The sequence below is a fragment of the Erinaceus europaeus genome, chromosome 3, assembly GCF_950295315.1.
Source record: "Erinaceus europaeus chromosome 3, mEriEur2.1, whole genome shotgun sequence".
Classification (NCBI taxonomy): domain Eukaryota; kingdom Metazoa; phylum Chordata; class Mammalia; order Eulipotyphla; family Erinaceidae; genus Erinaceus; species Erinaceus europaeus.
This window is the reverse complement of record NC_080164.1, coordinates 160,714,264-160,735,209: the sequence shown is the minus strand read 5'-3', so window position 1 is coordinate 160,735,209 and position 20,946 is coordinate 160,714,264. Positions and strand designations below refer to the sequence as shown.

The 20,946-nt window shown below is 34.2% G+C and overlaps 1 long non-coding RNA gene across 1 annotated transcript in view; it reads left to right on the top strand.

The window, feature by feature from the left end:
• The window catches only part of LOC132537719 (uncharacterized), a 43,906-nt gene extending 36,893 nt beyond the window's left edge, over positions 1 to 7,013 (top strand). The window contains exon 3 of the long non-coding RNA XR_009549176.1: positions 6,872 to 7,013. This is a non-coding gene — a long non-coding RNA (uncharacterized LOC132537719). The remainder of the gene's footprint in view (positions 1 to 6,871) is intronic.
• The last annotated feature ends 13,933 nt before the right edge of the window (positions 7,014 to 20,946 follow it).

The following is a 20,946-nucleotide window of genomic DNA, read 5'->3' as shown; positions in this document are numbered from 1 at the left end:
GGGTGAAATTAAAACTAAAGCAAACAAATGGAATAAATCATTTGTTATTTGAAAATTGGAGATAGTCAGAAGTATACTTCAACAGTAGTGAAGCAAATATGTACACTAGAGGTCTCAACTTCCAACTTCAGTACACTGTTTACCAGAGCTGAACAGTGCTCTGGCCACTCTTCTTTCTTTTTTTTTATCTTTTAATATTTATTTATTTGTTTATTCCCTTTTGTTGCCCTTGTTTTATTGTTGTAGTTATTATTGTTGCTATTGATGTTGTTGTTGTTGCATAGGACAGAGAGAAATGGAGAGAGGAGGGGAGGACAGAGGAGTAGAGAAAGATAGACACCTGCAGATCTGCTTCACCACCTGTGAAGCGATTCCCTTACAGGTGGGGAGCCAGGGACTCGAACTGGGATCCTTCTGCTGGTCCGTGTGCTTTGCACCACGGGCTTAACCACTGAGCTACTGACAGACTCCCACCTCTCTTCTTTCTATCTGCCTGTCTGTGTCTTTCTCACTCTCTCATATAAAAAAATAAATAAACAAACATATTAAAAACAAAATGAGCAGTGCTGCAGGTGTCTCTCCGTTTCTCACCTTCTTTATCCCTCCCTTCCCTCCCAATTTCTGATTGTCTCTATCCAATAAATATATAAAGATAATAAAAAATTGAGATTGAGCATTTGTAGATTCTATGTAACAATCTATTCATCAAGTTAAAGATAATTAAACTGTACATACTGTGGAAAAGTTTTTAACTTGGAATTGTATGTATAAACTTAAAAAGAGACTGGATGTCAGCACACTTGGACGAGCATGCACATTACCATGAACAAGGAGCCAATTTCAAGCCCCCTGTCTCCCCCAGTAGAGGGGAAATGTAATGAGCAGTGCAGCTGTGCTGCAGATATTTCTGCCTTTATCCTTATGTATCTCCCCCTGTCCTCTCAATTTTTCTTTGTCTTAATTCAAAGTTAAATAAAAATAAAAATATATAAATTTAGGGTTATGCAAATCATACCACATTTCTTTATTTATTTACTTGTTTATACTCTGGAACTTTGTGCCACCATGCCCAGTAGGCTCTTTTTTAATGTTATATATATATATATATATATATATATATATATATATATATATATATACACAGAATGAGAAGTATAAAAAAGGGAGGAGAGAGAAAGAGAGAGAGAGAGAGAGAGAGAGAGAGAGAGAGAGAGAGAGACATCACCGTATCTATCCCTCATGCCACTTACATGCAGTGCTGGAGTTCGAGCCTTAATCTTAGGGTATTAAAAAAAATATGTGCTCTAAGCAGAACTTGGACTGAAGTTGGTGTCTTTCACCAAAGTAAAAGACTCTGAGGTAGGGTAGGAGGGTAGGTAGTATTCAGGTCCTGGAACACAACAGCAGAGAACCTAGTGGGGGTTATATTGTTGAGTAGAAAACTGGGAAATGTCATGCATGTACGAACTATTGTGTTTACTGTAGACTGTAAAACTTTAATTCCCCCTAAAGAAATTTTTAAAAAAGAATAAATAAAAGGGTGTTCTCTACTGGGAAAAGTTATCTCCAGACTCTCTTTATAACATATTTGCTATTTATTTTTACAGTAAAAATAATCAACACACTTGCATGAAGAAAAAAATTATTAATAAGGAACTGCTGACAAGTATTTCTGCATTGATATAGAAATGGTGATATAAATAGTATTAAAACTTTTCCTACTGTTTGTCTTCTAGGTTTAATGTCATCTCATGTACTCATGCTTTTCTAGACTTATAAAGCCCTACATCAGAATATGTATTTCCTTCTCTTAGGAATTTGCAGTCCTTGACAGAGACACTTCAATTTTTTTGGTCTATAATATGAAAAAAAAAATCCAAGTAGAGATGCTTCATCAAGTCTTTCAGTACTTTATTTATATTCTCAATTTTACTGAAAAATCAGAGATCCAATTTACTTTTGTACACTCAGTCAAATGTTTGCCACTGCTATCAGTTCTCCAGAGAATCCTTTTGGTGTGTTTAATTTTTGTTTTATTTTTGGAGAAACAGAAATATCATCCAATAGAACACATATTATTTTGGCAGGGTTAATGGTTTAAAATACAGTTATTGGTACATGTATGAAATTTCTTACTTTTCTGAAAAGCGTTCTCAACCCCTGAAAACCCTCCACCCCCCAGAATCCTTAACTTTGGCTCAATACACCAAACCCAGACCAAATTCTCCTTTGTGTTTCCCTTCCCGTTCTCATTTCTCAACTTTTGTCTATATGTGAAATTATCTCATACTTATCTTTCTCTTTATGTAGAGGACCCATTTTACCATGCTCAAAGATCATCCTGAAATGAATTCCCCTTAAGTATCAAGGAACTACTAGGTGATTAGAGGAAAGTCAAAACTTTTATGACTTTTTTAAAAAAAGAAAAGTAAAATGTTTTCAAAGTGATTCAGATCTGAGAAAAATTCAGATATTACCTAGTTAATAACACAGTTTCATGGTGTTCCATTGAGCTGTTGCTATAAAAATTAAATAGTTGTAGAAATAGAAATGGTTCATTATATAATCCTTGATCCTATGTAACCGCAACCACGACTTTTAATATCTGAGCATTTTAAGAACATATTTATTTGAAAGAACTGAGGATAGGGTACTATTCCTATATACATTATGTGTATAATATGAGGACTGTCAACATTTATTACATATCAGTTTTAGTAAGTTAATGTGTTTTCTGGAATTAAGGGGTCAATTAAATTAAAGAGTCAATTAAAATATAATCTGGGTGAAATAGCTCACTTGGATACTGAGCTGTCATGCTGTGTGCATGACCCAGGTTTGAGCCTGGCCCTCACTTTATGAAAAGAAGCTCTTTCACTGTGTCTATCTAAATATAATGATAGATAGTTATATACTATTTTCTGTATCTATAGACATATTACTATCTGTAATTACTAACTAGTCTTGACTATGAAACAATTAGGGTGAGTTTTGTGGAAATTCTGTTTAGCAAGCGTAAAGATAGAGAAATATGGAGTTTGCAATTATATTTTTACCTGCTAGCTCTGTTTTAAGCTTCTTAATAAAAATAGTTCGCCTTTTGTTTTCTTATTTGTCTTGTGCATCTGTATGTATGAATGCTATTTAATTATTTTATTTTATTTTATTTTATTTTTATTTTATTTTATTTTATTTGTTGCTGTTTGGTTTGTTTTCCAAACAAGGTGGTTATCTGGCTTATAAAAAGTCTTGGTAGAGAGTAACAGAACTTTCAAATTTTCATTTCATTCACTGTTGAGTGTAGCAATTAATCCAAATGACTTAAGTTTCTTTAGCTGTAACACAAGATATTTGCATTACATTACTTCTGAAGTCATTTTTTACTCTTACAATTGTACTTCTAAGGAATTGTACTTTATTTTTAAGTAGTGTGAAATCATAATAACTACAATAATAAAAAAACAACAAGGGAAAAAAAAAGGAAGTCAATAAATAAATATTTTTTTAAAAGGAGGGAGTATGGCAGCAGCACGGTGGGTTAAGTGCATGTGGCACAAAGCACAAGGACTGGCATAAAGATCCCGGTTTGAGCCCCCAGTTCCTGACCTGCAGGGGAGTCACTTCACAAGCTATGAAGCAGGTATGCAGGTGTCTATCTTTCTCTCCCCTTCTCTGTCTTCCCCTCCTTTCTTCATTTCTCTCTGTCCTATCCAACACCGATGACATCAATAACTACAACAATAAAAAACAAGGGCAACAAAAGGGAATAAATAAATAAGTATTTTTAAAAAGTTTTTTAAAAAGAAATCATTAAAAATCCTTTTAGAAAAGTGATCTTTCCTTTCTCAAACTAAACTATTTAGTTGTTGTTTATTCCTAATTCTCTCAAACATGCAAATGATGAACAATCACTGGTATGTTTTGAACAGAATTTGCAAGTAATGCTTAATTCACCTTCTATCTTTAATCCCTTTCTCTATTTAATTCTACCTACATGTCTAAGTCTTATTTCTTTTATATTTTTATGGGGGCTAATATATTACAGTACAATTGGTGACACTTGGATACAATTTCTCTTATCCAGTGATAGGTGTCTGCAAAACACTCTAATTCCCAACTTAGGTCCTTTTACACCATCATGCTATAATCTTAAAATGTATATGTTACTACACAAGCAAGCATAATACTAGAAAACCTTTACCATACTGCAAGTGTCAAATTACTTTTAATAGTGTGCGAGACATCTAAAAATCCTACCTTTATAGTCATACTGAAGGAATGATATTTATTCACATATTATAAATTAAAATGTAAAGACTAAAAAAAAACTAAATCATGTCCTACATAAGGTATCATTTAGTCACAGGAACTGATTTTAATTTAGTTCTAACTCAAATGTTCTTTATTTTTCAATTCTACTGTACCTCTTTGTAAAATTTCTAATACTATTAAAATATGAATGCAGAAATAGGTCTCAAAACATTTGCTGAATAATTAATTTTATGAAAAATAATTTAATTTTACTGCATATTAACTGCTTATTTTAATGTTTGGAGTCACAGGCTAACAAGACTACGTTTTTCCTCCAGGCCAAACAAGGTTGTAAAATTTTTGAAAGCAGAAACTAGGGTGATCAAGGTTTTTTCCTCACTCTCAGCATTTTGCCTATTAACTTTCATGTAAAATTTCTGCAAATACCAGTTTAATTACATTGAATTAAAGAATATGTTATCTTCTTCTAGTTCTGAAACATCTCTGTTCTAAAATAAAGCTATTTAATGGATTTACAAATGAAATAGTGGACTAATGAAGATTATTTGTTTTATTAAATTTATTTATTTATTGGATAGTGATAGCCAGAAAATTGAGAGGAAATGGGAGATAGAGAAGGAGAGAGAAAGAGAGACACCTGCAGTACTACTTCAACACTTGTGAAGTTTTCCCCTACGGGTATAGACCTGGGGCTTGAACCAGGGTCCTTGTAAATTATGACATGTGTGCTCAACCAGTTGTGCCATTAATAAAGATCTTTGTCAAAATAAATTATCAATGAAAGGACATTGGTTGGAGTTTATGAAATATAACATTCAGACTTATTTGTGTCAATTAATGTGTAAAACTCTTAAACCCATTCCATGACAATTTCCACAGTTGATATTTGATGTAGTGGACAGAATGTTATTGAATTACATTTTTACTCTGAATTTTTGGCTTCTTAAATCAACTTTGGAATAATAACAATCTTTGAATAACTATAGCTATATATATACTTGTTTCTTAAGTTTGCTGCACCAAATAGTAATCCATAAATTGAAAATATAGTATGTAATTTTCTGGTAGTTCTGTCTGTCATCTTTTCTGAATTCTTAGCCCCTTTGTGACTAGTAATTTACACTAGGCCAGTCAAGGTTTTACTGTGACTTGTGGTTGAACATGATAGAGGCAACACACACAGCAAGACCCATCAGCAATGAGTCAGGTTGAGTTTCTCCACCTGAGTTTGCCCTATGGTATGAGGAACATGCTTTGTAGTTAGCAATTGGATATAGACCTTCCAAATAAGTAACTAAAAATAATTTATTCCCATGGTGTTTTCCCTCATTTTTACAAAATCTAAATCATATCTATGATCAATAATCCACTCTACTAGAACACATTTAAATGCCTTATGTCTTGAAACTACTGATAAAAATCGTAATAACTTTTCTTCCATCTTTCCATTCACAACATAGTTCTGATTCTGTAAGTAATTTAAACACTGACAATACATGCATTTATTGAGCTTAAGTAAGTTAACTAGATATGTTCATTTTTCAAGTAAAGAAGCATTTGTTGAAGCAATGCAGGGATACAAAAGAGAAGTATAAATGCATAGACAAATTATACCCTAGAGAGAGAGAGAGAGAACCTAGATATTTTCATTTTTTAAGTCTTCTTCTTCTAGCGTTTGCCCTTCTTCCGTAGCCAGTCAACAGCGTCAGGTTGAGCCTGATGTAAAGTTTCGAGACCTCCTTTGAATCTGGAGAGGTGGCAGTCGTTGACTATGTGGGTCATAGTCTGTCTGTAGCCGCAGGGGCAGTTCAGGTCATCTCTGGCTCCCCAGCGATGGAACATAGCGGTGCACTGGCCATGGCCTGTTCGATAGCGATTGAGGAGGGCCCAATCAGAACGTGCTAGGTCAAAGCCTGGTTGACGCTTGCAGGGTTCTGTGATGAGGTGTTTGTTCTTTACCTCAGCTGACTGCCAGCTCTGTTTCCAAAAGACTGGAACAGAGAAGTTCAGTGTAGGCGTAGGGGACCAGATTGGGTGACGAGTCGTCAAGCGTTGGACAGGGTGGGCGAAGATATCTGCGTATATTGGCAGGTCCGGTCGAGCGTAGACGTGGCAAATGAACTTATATCATGCCGCATCCCGACGAATATCTGGCGGGGCGATGTTGCTAAGAACTGGCAGCCATGGAACCGGGGTGGAATGGATGGTTCCAGAAATTATCCTCATGGAGGAATATAATTTGGAATCGACCAAGTGGACATGAAATATAGAACTTTCTAAAAGCCACCATTTGTTTTCAAACCAATAAATGATAATTTAGTGTGATTGTTTTTTAAATCACATTGACTCTACACATTCTAATTTGGTTGTGAATTAAACAAATGTTCATTCAGCTTCTGCTGCTCTGTATTAATCTGAGAGTTATATAAATGGTGAAAGCTGCATTACTTAATTTGCATATGATAATTTTATTTCCCTAGTATACTTATTTCCAGTGTTTAGATTTTTCTCTGAGGCAAGTTATTAATGAAATAAAATTCTGCAAGTCTAACTGCTATTGCTAGTGTTTGAATATTTTCAAATATTTCTTCCTAAACAGGTAAAATTGGTCTGTGTCCTTGAATGATCTTTGAATGTTGCTGTTGGAAGATGATGCTGGAAGATACAGGCATACATTTTGGACATTAAAGTATGCCTGTGCTCAAGTTCCTTATATCTAGCCTTCAGTATTCAAGTTTGGCTTAATCTGTAAATGGAGAACTCAGGATATAAAAAATAAATAAGTAACTAAATAAAGCCCATGTATAATTATACTCTCAGAATTCAAAGATGTGATTTCTTTAATATATTAAATAGCAAATCATGTTTTCTTAGACAATATTCATTGAAAGTTCCAAAGCTGAAGCTATCTTGATTCATATATTTAAATTCACACAAATGACAAACATTCAAAATATTTCTGCTGAATTTAGCCCATGTAATTGCTTTGTGAGACATACTATAAAACTTACAACTATTAATATTATCAAATATGTGGAGGAACTAAAGCAGAGCTTTGTCCATTATAGAAAAATATAGAAAACAAATATATGATAAAAGAGGTAAAATGCTGGTTTCATTTTTTATTGCTTTAGTAAGGAAGTTATAATTTAAAAGTCAATTATCACATGGGTATGATTTCTCATTTTTAGATAATAAGTGTCAGTACACCACTCCACTACTAACTCAATTTTTTTCCCACCATTTGCATTGTGTATTGTGTCCATGATACTTTCTTAACCCTTTCCCAAAACCACACCTCCTAAGACCTCCCTCCACCCCATATCCTTGGTCTTCCTGCAGAAGATCATGTTTAGTCCAAAATGTTGTGTTTTGCTTTTCTCTCCTAGTTTCTTAAGTCACACATATCAGTGATACGCATCCTTGTTCTGACTGATATCATGTAACATGATTCCTCCAGGTTTCATCTGAAATGAGACATAGACCATGATATGACTTTCATAGATGAATAGTCTCACATTGTACATATGAATCACAGCATTCTTAATCTTAATCATTCATCTTCCATTAAACATGTGAGTTGCTTCTGTGTTTGGACTGTTACAAATGGTGCTGCTATGAACATAGGTATACATAGTTCTCTTCATATAAACATATTTGTTTTCTTTTTTTTTTAACATAGGCTTCTTTTTTAAAAAAAACTTTAAAAAAATTTTTAAATTTATTTTATTTATTTATTCCCTTTTGTTGCCCTTGTTGTTTTATTGTTGTAGTTATTATTGTTGTTGTCGTTGTTGGATAGGACAGAGAGAAATGGAGAGAGGAGGGGAAGACAGAGAGGAGGAGAGAAAGATAGACACCTGCAGACCTGCTTCACCACCTGTGAAGCGACTCCCCTGCAGGTGGGGAGCCAGGGTTCGAACCGGGATCCTTATCCTGGTCCTTGTGCTTTGCGCCACCTGCGCTTAACCCACTGCGCTACAGCCCGACTCCCGTTTGTTTTCTTTAGATAGATTCTTGTGAGAATTTTCAGGTGATAGGTTCATTTCTAATGTTTTGAGGTTATCCTGACTGTTCAATCCCTACATTTATTTTCAGTAAAAGTATGAAGAGAAAGTAAAATTTAAAAAACAAATAGACAACAACAACACCATTCAGTCATACTTGTTTACTAAACAAGTATGACTGAATGGTGAGTTGGGGGGTTTATAGAGAAGTTGGTATTAACCTGAGTGGTCTTAATGTCTCTGCTACTTTTACAACACTGTTTTCTTTGTTGTTGTTGTCTATTTGTTTTTTAAATTTTTGTTTACAAAAAGGAAACACTGACAAAAAAAACATAGGATACGAGTGGTACAATTCTACACAATTCCCACCACCAGACCTCTGTATCCCATCTCCTCCCCTAATAGCATTCCTTCTCTTTATTTATCTGGGAGTATGGACCCAGGGTCATTATGGGGTGCAGAAGGTAGAAGGTCTGGCTTCCCTGCTGAACATGGGTGTTGGCAGGTAGATCCATACTCCCAGCCTGTCTCTCTCTTTCTCTAGTGTGGCAGGGTTCTGGGGAAGCAGGGCTCCAAGACATATTGGTGAGGTTGTCTGCCCAGGGAAGTCCAGTTGGCATCATCTTAGCATCTGAAACCTGCTGGGTGAAAAAAGAGTCAACATAGAAAGCCAAACAAATTGTTGACTATTCATGAACCTAAAGGCTGGGATAGTTCATACGAAGAGTTGAGGGGTCTCTGTTTTGTAGAAAGTTAGGCCTATTTTAGTTATATTCCAAAGGGCTCATGACTGGTGAGAACTTTCCTTTCATAGGATTCCCTAATTCCATTTCAGGTAGTTCACTTCCAACAAAGTCCCAAAACCTAGAGATAGACCAGGTCCCATGCAATAGGGCATATATTCACATGTATCCATAAAATAGAGCAAACTATATATCTGAAAGCAATAGAGCACAATAGTCTGCAGTGAGTCAGTATATGCAGCAAGCAAGTAGAAAAACCTAAAAAGACACCCTAAAGTACCTAATGAAATAGTGTCTACTTAGACTTAGATACCCTCCTCACCTACTTCCTATTACACTTCCCTCAGTCACTCCAACACTAACCTTATCAAAGTAAGGACTGCAAAAGCTGAATAAGGGAAAGAGATTGGCATACTTCAACAATGACTCTTTAGTGACTATCTGGCCACCCAATCAGCTGGGGCCCTACTCGGGAAGTCCTGAGATTCCCATACAGACATGATGGGCCTAGACCTCGAATAAATCCCTCTGTCTGTTGTTACTGGTCATCTCTATCAGGAACAACACAATAGACCCCTTTGTGGGCCGCCACAGCACCTTGCCCTCAATGTGGATCAACAAAGGCATATATTATTCCATCCTCCAAAGGGAGGCTGGACAACATACTCTGTTTCACCTGAGGAAGATGGGTCCTGAAACTGAGGCAGTTTGGAACATTACTACTCATGACCACAGAATGTGAACTTAGATCTATCTATAGGGATGCAGAGGTCACATAAGCTTCTAAGCTGAATATGGACCCCCAGATCACATCAAATTTATAGGCTTTACAGTCAACAATATTTATACACCTTTCCCATACTTGGGAACTACTCTCTTTCCTGATCCAGCTTTCTGGTCCCTACAACACTGTTTTTCATGGGCTGACCAGTAAGCAAAGTGAAAGCTGTCTAAGTTTATAACTGATTATATTGAACCATAACTATAAAAGTGCAGAAACACAATGAGAGTAATTGCAGAAGTTGCACTTCATCTCAAAATGTATTTATCATAATGCATGAGCTAAGCATTCTCATTAAATGATACTATAATTTAAAATAACATATTTTGACAATAACACATACATATATACTAATATAAGTGTGTTCTTTTAGGTATTATATATATATATATATATATATATATATAATATAGGGAATAAAATAGACTTCAAGCACTGAACCTATAAATCTATATTTCTATGATAACAGTTTTTAATGTTTATAGAAATTCAATTATTTATATCTATCAAATCAACATGCTAGAGCTTCCATTTGTCTGAAAAATTACTATTTTAATAATCAATATTTAATATATGATAATAATATATAAAAATAGAAAGCATACTTGTTCCTTAAGTAGTAAAAATAAATAAAAGTATCAAGAGTCAGGTTTGATCTTTGGTAAAGCATGTTTATGCCACAGTGGAGCAGTGCTTGGTCATTCTTATTAATGTCTTTCTTCCATAAAAATAAATTAATATTTTAAAAAGTAAATAATTATTTTATAAAGAGTAAAAGCTACATGTTTCCATGAAACATGACAGAAAAATGTTGAGGAGAAATGCTGCAATAGAAAGAAACAAAGCTACAATCTCGCTGCCTAATCAAAACTACTTTGCAATCTAATTGAATATGCCAAGTTTATTTTATAGGGACTATGTAGCTTCCTCTTCTCTTTTGAATGAATGAACAAATCAGGTAATTGCTTAGTGGTTTGATTCATTTTACTTGTGTAGGCAAAAAATATGCAAATAGGAAAGCACTCCATAAAACAGCAAAATAAATTATATCCCTGGTTAAGTATTCCAAATGCATTTAGTAGCAGAATATTAAATTAAGCATTAAAGACAAAATGCATAGTTTGATGCTTATACCATTTAAGAAATAGAAGATATAATAAAAGAAAAGAAAAATAACATTCAATTCTGAGAATGTTCTAGTTTTGATTGTGGATTCTCCTTTGGAGGGCTGGGGTGAAGTAGAGACTGTGAATTTGGCACAATCACTTGTTATTAAGAGCAATAGTGAGAAGGTGACCACTATTGTACTCCATCTTGTCTATTATAATGTCATTTCTCTATAACACTATTCAGTTTAGTCAGCAGTTTAGTTGTTGCTTAAATAAACTATTTTGGAAATTATGACTATGCTTGCCATTTCTCAATGAGAACAATGTGCTTAACAAATGCATAGTAACAAGCTTTGATAAGTATTCTAAAATCTGAGACAAAATATTTATTTATGCATATATTTGAGAAAAATACATTTTCTTTGAATACTGATGCTTTCCCTTTGGAAACAAGATATTTTAGATTTAAGTATCCATTTCATAAAGACCTGTTATATGTGTCATTATTACTTACTAGAGGTTTCAATACAGTTCAATGTGAATTCTTTTCCAACTAAACTGAATAGATGTTGATGAATAAAGAATTCAAAGAATTTGGCTTCAGGGCAACTTAGATCAATCTCATTACACAATATTGTTAAGAAAGCTGTCAGTTTTATGCAGGGCAGCCATTACATATGGCTTACAGTAGGGGAAAGGCTAAATACATATTGTCAATTAAATACATTATTTTAAATTAAAATAGATTCATGAAAGAATATATACTGTATGAATAAAATCAAAAGAAAAATTTATGAACAATTTGTGTTTCACTTTAATACATTTCACTATATTGAACATCCAAAATGAAATAAATACTATTTTTAGCAACTTTATAATAAAACCTTAAAACTATCACAACAGACTCAGTTTCATGTCTTCCTTTATATATTTCGAAGGACATTTTATAAAGACATAATAACAATGGAATATAATACTATTTATTTATTTATTTTCCCTTTTTGTTGCCCTTGTCATTTTTTTAAATTGTTGTTGTAGTTATTGATGTCATTGTTGTTGGATAGGACAGAGTGAAATGGAGAGAGGAGGGGAAGATAGAGAGCAGGAGAGAAAGACAGACATCTGCTGACCCGCTTCACCTTCTGTTAAGTGACTCCCCTGCAGGTGGGGAGCCGGGGGCTTGAACCGGGTTCCTTCTGCTGGTCCTTGCACTTTGAGCCATGTGCACTTAACCCGCTGCACTACCACCCGATTCCCAGAATATAATATTTAAAAATAGAGGGAAATTTAAATTTTTTTCCTTTATTGGGAGATAAATATTTTACATTTGACAGTGAATACAATAGTTTGTAACATTTCTCAGTTTTCCACATAACAGTACAATCCCCACTAGAGGCAATTTTTTATTTACTTTAATACTGTAAGTGCATATTGTATTTAGACATTTAGTTATGTTTATACATTCTAAAATACGCTGTAAGAAGTCTTCTTTATATCATCAGGGCAATTTAAAACTGGCTGTACTGTTTATTAGTTTACTTATTTAACTGGTTTTACAATGTTTGGACTCAGAATCAATTTTACTTTATTTTTTATTCTTTTTATTAAATGTGTGTTGATCCCACTCCTGATGCATGTGTGATTTCATCTATCTAGGCCACTTTTCCACTTAGATATATATAGACAAAGAGAAAAAAGAGAAGAGAGAGAGAAATGATACCACTTTTAGTGTTGCAGCATGTCTTATGGTGCTGGGACTCAAACCTAGGATATGTACAAGATGAATCAGGGATCCTACCCATTGAGCTTTTATTCCCCTAGCCACCTAGAAATAATTTTCAAGATACATTTATGGAATTGATCTTTTTTTTTTAATAAAAATTTATCTCTGTGTGCTGAGTTTCCAAATTTACGTGAAATCTTCCAAATGATTTATGTCTTGAGATTCAGAAATTATACTCTGGATTTGGGAGTTTGTGCAGTAGTAGTATGCAGGACTTTATGTGAGAGTTCGTAGGTTTGATTCCCATGTCAGAGTTGAGTGGTGCTCTGATATCAAGGAAAGTAAAGAAGGGTAGACTAGAGTAGCATAGTGTTGGGTCTCGGGACAGCGAACAGATTCTTACCAAAATTACACTTACATTTACCAGATTAAAATTTGATGTTATTGATAACATTTGAATGTATTATGACATAACCTTCAGGATGTCTACATGATTTCTACTTACTAAAAGGACACATTCAGAAGAGTCCTAACAGTTGCTTCTTGGAGTTATTTCCATCAATAACTTTGAGTTACGATAGACTTTAGGCCTAACTACCGATCTCTGTCTGCTTGTATAGGTAATTGAGATTATATGCTACACTGATGAAGCTTTTTTTTTTTCTTGGTTTTGTTTTTGAATAAATCAGCCTTTCAAAAATGTCTTTTATAAAAGTAGAATTTCGGATTCGGGGGTGGCGCAGCGGGTTAAGTGCATGTGGCGCAAAGCTCAAGGACCTGCTTAGGGATCCTTGTTTGAGTCCCTGGATCCCCACCTGCAGGGGAGTCTCCTCACAAGAGGTGAAGCAGGTCTGCAGGTGTCTATCTTTTTCTCCCCCTCTCTTTCTTCCCCTCCTCTCTCCATTTCTCTCTGTCTTATCCAATATCAATGACATCAATAACCACAACAATGTTAAACAAGGGCAATAAAAGGGAAAATAAAGAAAGAAATATTATAAAAGTAGAATTTATTTAAAACACAAGATATAATTATATTACATATTGAATAATATATTGAAATATATTAATACATTAATTGTAGACATAATATAGGAAACTATGAACTATTACTCATTAATATTATTTGATAGGCAAAAATATACTAAGGGAATCTTAATTTTGGAATTTATATTCTTTAGATTAAAAGGAGGCATTTACACTTGAAAATAATTTTGAGGGTGGACATTTATATCTTATTCAGCTCTTAGGATACATTTAAGCTACTGCATTGCACCTGTTTTTAGCACCTGGTATCAGTTTCTTTGTAAAATATAACTACCTATCATTGTAAACAAGCAAAAAGAAATGATTTATTACACATGATGAAATTGTATTCTAAACCAAAATTCACTATAAAATTATAGGTATGTCAATACTAATTTGATGCTGTGAGCTAAAAGGTTCAAATGCTATATGCTATTTTCTTAATGCTAAGAAATAATAACGATCCAGGTGTGGTGTTATTTTCAGTTGATATTTCTGTAGAGGAAGTTAAAGACTTATCAAATTATGAGAAAGATTTAATCATATGTTAGATCATTAAAAAAAGAAAAGAAAAACTAACCTAAATCTTTCGTCAAAGAAGTTTGTTAAAGTCTGTTGGAATGTAAACTACTATTGAATTGCCATCTGGACTCTTTCTATGACTGCTTTTTAACTTCATCAAGTACTTCATTTATGCTGGCATATGATAAATTTATAGTTTAAATGTAAATAATAAGTGAAAACAAATTCCTTTATCCATTTAATTGGCAACTTCTTTCAGATGAGATCTGGCATGTTCATGGCTAATGAACTACTTTCTATAACACAAGTTTACTTTAAATGTGACTATTTTCAATGAATTTAATAGTAGAAATGTGAAATTCTGTTCAGATTTAATACTTACCAATAGATAGTCTTAAAGAAAGAATATTGAGGGACTGGGTGGTGGCACACTTGGTAGAGCATATATGTTACATTTTCCAGGTCCCAAGTTCAAGCACCCAGTAGCCACCTGCAGGAGTAAAGTTTCAGATTTGGTAAAGAAGGGTTGCAGGTGTTTCTCTTCTCTATTTCATTCTCTATCTCTTCCTTCCCTCTCAATCTCTGTTTGTTTCTGTTCAATAAAGAAATAAAATATTTTAAAAGAAAAATTATACTAGTGATTAATAAAATGTTAGATTCATCTGAAATACAATTTCATTAATATTTTAATTTAAAATATACTTAAATAATGTTGGATTTTTATGTTGTATTACTGGAAAAATAATAGACAGAATAATAGGGTTTAATTCTGTGGATAGGATCAGGCAGCATACATTTAAGTAATTTTTCTCAATAAAGGAGCTAGGGTAACCAAATAGATTTCAAGATGTCTGCCACTGTGATGTTGTGAGAACAAAAAGCTCTCAAATTAATCAGTGTATGCAAAATTCAGATTAATTTATTACTTGATAAAAAGCACATATAGTTTTGGAAGTAGCTTTCTTCTTTACTGAAATTTCTAATAACTGCATGACCAGTGTCATGTAACATGAGGCTGTGGAATTAAAAAGTAGAAGTAAAACCAACAGTAATTTCTGTTATGAAGATTTAGTGATGGTTGGACATTTTAGTTCTCTCCTGCAGACTAGAGCTGTAGCAGGTCCCTAAAGAATCATGAGAAGCTCACTCAATGTGGATTCCAGCTCTGGCCAGAACACTACAATCAGCAAATTCAAATTGTTAGAAAGGGGGTAAGTGAATGTCTTTTTAATTTTTTTCATTTTTATAATAAGCATATTATGTGGCATGAATTCCCAGTAATACAGCAGAGATAAATATTTCCAAACACTTTTCATATTAAGTCCTGAAAGACTTTCTATTAAGAAAAATGTCCTCAAAGAATTTAGGAGACTCTAGATACCAGGCAACTTTAAAATTTAAATACCATATTAAGGTCTCACTGAAATCATTCAATGAATTGAGAAGATGCACTTGGCAGCATTGATATATATATATATATATATATATATATACATATATATATGTATATATATATACAAGTACTGTAATTTTTTGAGGGGTCCATATTAAAATGTGATACTTATGAAGCAAATATTAATATTCTAATCATTCTGTAAGAAAATGTCCCATAAGCAGTTGCCAATTTGCAATTATTCAGATAATAAAGTTCCACCTTGAGGCTATATCTTAAGTAAAGTCTCCAATGGGAGTAACAGTTGACTTATCTGAATTACACCTGAACAGCTTGGATACCTCCTATAGTTAAGCAACTGTAACAGCTTGCAGACCTCCTACATAAAATAAAATAAAATATCCAGAGTACTATAAAAAAGCAAAATGCTGTAAGTCTTTGAACTTCTTCCTACTTCTGTTTTATTTATACTGTTTATAAAAGTAAATTACTTGTTTGAAGTACTACTCTTGAAGCTGCCTGGTTCTCTATGGGGAAGTACTTCTGTGAATCCTCTTTTATTGGTAGTGGTTGATCTTTAGCTCCAGGGATGAGATCTGCAAGGTTAAAAAGCTTTGCTTTCTTAGGGGAGAGTCAATCTGATTTGCGAATAGAGAGAGTGCTTCTAGTAAGAAGCAAACCAGGTAAAAATTGCCTTTTTTAAAACCAAATCCTTATAGTGTACCCAGGACAGCTGCATTTCTGCAAATAGCTGAATAATACTGTCCTTTATGTTCAGTTCCAAGGAACAATTACAAAGATAGCATCTAACAGGAGTCTTGAAACACTCTGCCATCAGAGACTATCTTCATATCTTGTTCTTCAGTTTTGGTTTAAAAATATTGCTTACACAGATGAATTATTTTAACTCAGGAAAATAATTCTCATTATATTTACAAACAGTCTTCCGAAATCTGTTCCTCTTATTTGATGATTATTTTCCTCATAGTATTCATTTTATTGAATCACCATTTCAGTTGATTCAGCCAAATGAAATGACTTGCTTTATCCTAGCTAACACATATACATTTTATACCTTTAAGAACCCCAAACGGTAGTTTTTAGTCCTATTGGAAAATATTTTTGAGAAGTAAGTATAAGCTCTGAATAGTTTTCATATCCATATGAAGGAGAAAACATACACTTGAGGCAATTGAGTTAACAAAAACCCAGGTTAAGATATGAAGAGAGGAAACGGAGAGAGGAGTGGCTACTAGTCCACCTGGTTGAGCAGACACATTGCAGTACAGTCCCCACCAGCATGGATGAAGACTGAGGAGCTGTAAAGAAGTGTTGCATGCCTCCCTCTCCTTCTCCCTCACCCTTTCTTCCTCCCTCTCCCTCTCCCATTCCCACTCCCTCTCCCATTCCCCTGCCCCATCCCCTAGCTCCTCCTCCTTTTCTCCTCTCCCCCCCCTCTCCTCCTCTCCCTCTTTCCCTCTATACTTTCTCCTTTCCTCTCAATTTCTCTCTGTCTCTATCAAAAATAAATAAATATTAAATTATTTTTTAAAAAAGATTAAAAATATGTTGCACCAATGTTATTCCCTCTACTCTCTCATTGTGTTCCACTAAACAAATGGTGGCTACAATAGGACTTAGGGATCTGTACAATTATTTTTTTTTAGTATTTACTTATTCCCTTTTGTTGTCCTAGTTGTTTTATTATTGTAGTTATTATTGTTGTCGTCGTTGTTGTATAGGGCAGAGAGAAATGGAGAGGGAGGAAAGACAGCGAGGGGGAGAGAAAGATACACACCTACAGACCTGCTTCACTGCCTGTGAAGCGACTCCCCTGCTGGTGGGGAGCCAGGGGCTCAAATCTGGATTCTTAGCGGGTCCTTGAGTTTTGCACCACATGCGCTTAACCCGCTGCGCTTCCGCCCGACTCTCTATACAATTCTTTAAGAGTTATTTTCTTCTCTTCAATATTTTTCAGGCCAATAAAAAATTATCATTTTACATATATATATATATATATATATATATATATACTTAGAAATGTGAAATGTAAAGTACATATGTTATACAGCAGAAATAGGAAGAATGAGAAATGCAATACATGTTATCCTATAAAGTATCATGCTTCAGAGAAAATTTAACACAAGAATTTTAAGAATAAGTGATAATATGCTACTATGAAGGAGTTCCAAGGTTCAAACCTGGCTTCCAACCTGTAGAGTGGCAATGCTTCAATGAAGCAGATCTGCAGTTACTTGTCTTTCTCTCTTTACATTACCACTCCCTCTCAATTTCTATTTGTACTATCAAATAAGAAAGAGAAAAAGGAAGGAAGGAAGGGAGGGAGGAAGGGAGGGAGGAAGGGAGGAAGAGAGGAAGGGAGGAAGGGAGGGAGGGAGGTTGTGTCATAGAGCAGCTGGTTAAGCACACATGATGCAAAGCTTAAGGACCCAAAGCTTAAGGACCTGCACAAGGACCTACACAAGGATCTTGGTTTGAGCCCCGGGCTCCCCACTTGCAGGAGGGTCTCTTCACAAGCGGTGAAGCAGGTCTGCAGGTGTCTGTCTTTCTCTCCCCATCTCTGCCTTCCCGTCCTCTCTCAGTTTCTCTCTGTCCTATCCAACAAAAATGATAGCAGTAACAATAATAACAACAATGACAAACAACAAGGGCAACAAAAGGGATAAAAAAAATAGCCTCCAGGAGCACTGGATTTATTATTATTGTTGTTGTTGTTGTTTGTTTGTTTTTTACCAGTGCACTGTTCAGCTCTGGCTTATGATGGTTCAGGGGATTGAACCTGGGACTTTTAAGCATCAGGCATGAGAGTCTCTTTGCATAACCATTATGCTATCTACCCCTGCCTTGCACTGGATTTTTGGTGCAGGCACTGAACCCCAGCAATAACTCTGGAGGCAAAGAAAAAAATCAAACAAAAAAAAAAAGAAAGAAAGAAAGAAAAGGAGAAAGAGAGAAAGATAAAAAAAAAAGGACTCTAGGAGAAGTGGATTTGTAGTGCTGCCACCAAGCTCCAACAATAATCCTGGTATAAATTAATTAAATTAACTCAGCGTTTTATATTTTTATTAAAATAAATTTAATAAACCTTTATCTTTAAATGATTATTTGGAGAAGTTTTTAATAAAGTGATCTTTTTTTGTTTATGTATTCCCTTTTGTTGTCCTTGTTGTTTTATTGTTGTAGTTATTATTGATGTCGTTGTTGGATAGGACAGAGAGATATGGAGAGAGGAAGGGAAGACAGAGAAGGGGAAGAGAAAGATAGACACCTGCAGACCTGCTTCACAGCTTGTGAAGTGACCCCCCTGCAGGTGGGGAGGGGGGCTGGAACCTGGATCCTTAGGTGGGTCCTTGCACTTTGCACAACCTGCGCTTAACCCACTGTGCTACAGCCCGACTCCCTATTTGGAGAAATGTATACTACTTTTTCTGTATTAACAGACATCTTGACATAATAATACTTATACTATCTAGTATTTTCATTTGTTTATTATTTATCTTGACTATATTTCACCATTATAATTTCCTGTATAATGCTGCTAATCACATCTTAATTTTTTAATGTAATATATACTCCCTCTCTGGTATGACATTTCAGAAACACTGGATCTATTTCACCTGCCTTTTGACTTAAAACTCAAATTGACTATCACTGTTCTCCCAGTTCTTCACACTTTTTTATAGTCCTCAGCTCTATCTAGGCTTACTATATATATATATATATATATATATATATATATATATATATATATGTGTGTGTGTGTGTGTGTGTGTGTGTGTGTGTGTGTGTGTGTGTGTAATTTTACTTCTGCTTACTCTTCCCTAAGTGTCTTTTTGCCCAAACAGACATTTATTTATCTGTTTGAACATGTTATTTTATTTATTAAATAGACACACAGACTTTCTAAATAGCTATTTATATGAAACTTCTAGCTCTCAAAACAGTACTTTTTGAGTTTTATTATTTCTACAGTACTGTCTTTTTTCAATTTATTTAGCCCTAAAATGAGCATAATTATTTTAGAGTACTACATTTATTTTTATATTTACATCATATTTTCCTTTTTGTTATTTCTTTCAAAAACAGCAATGAATATTCCTGCTTTGGGGCCGGGGTAGTAGTGTACCTGGGGAAGCGCACATGCTAAATATTCCTACTTAAAGATAATTGAAATTGTGATATCTTTAGAATTTCTTGATTTGATTATGTTAAAGCTTATTTCTGACACAGGCATTTTATATTGTCATTGTTTCTGAATGTAAATGTTACTGATGAGATAATACAGTGACTGAGAGATGCAAACCATAGATACTATTTTTCTTAAATGATGATTATCAAATCAACACAAGTAACTGAACTAACTCATAGTGATATATTTCTGAACTAACATCAATTATTCTATATCAGTTAGTTAATAAAATTGAGTTGCCTTGTAAGCTGCTATTCCTATAATGCTATAAAAGTTTTCAATGATTTAACAAATTCTATTTTTATTGCATTTATTTATTGAATGGAGACAGCCATAAATCTAGAGGGAAGGGAGATAGGGAGGGAGACAGAGAGACACCTGCAACACTGCTTCACCTCTTGCAAAGCTTTCCCCCTGCAGATGGGGGAGTGAGGACTCAAACCAGGTCCCTGTGTGTTATAACTTATGTACTCAACCAGGTGCACCACCAACCATTCCCACAAATTCTATTTTTCTACATATGTATTCTTAATTACTTCACATTATATTTTAACAATTATAGTGATATAAATGAAATAATACATTTTCCTCGGGTTAAACGTCTCAGCTAAATTAAGTGAATGTTTTACCTTCCTACTGTAGAGGTAATATTCTCCTTAGAGTGCAAGTTCATTAACTTTTCCCTGAATCTATACCATGCATGCCTGATATTACAGATCCTTATTTTGTTCTCTGAAATGTGTAACAAGAAGGTAATTCACACTTAATGAAATGCCAAGAAGTATATACCAGGAGTATTATGAAGAAAAATAGTGCCATTTCAAATAGGTACACTAACTTTCTAAATGACTAACAGTAGGGAACTTCTAACTCTCAGGTAAATCAGAAAAATGCAAATTGCCTCTTTAAATTCTTTTCTTGTAAAATGGATAGTAAATGTCAGAATAACCTTGTACTTGGAGAAAAATTATACAAACATAAAGTGTTAAGTTTCAGAGCAACTCATTCCTAAACATTTCAGAGCATATCAGCACATGTCGGCTTCAAAAATAGCTTTTGCTATTTAGGTTTTACGGAAACATTAAGAATATAAAAGAGACAAAAAATACAGAGTTAAGTGTGACTGCAAATTTTTTCTTTCTTTTTTTTTTTTTTAACAGACT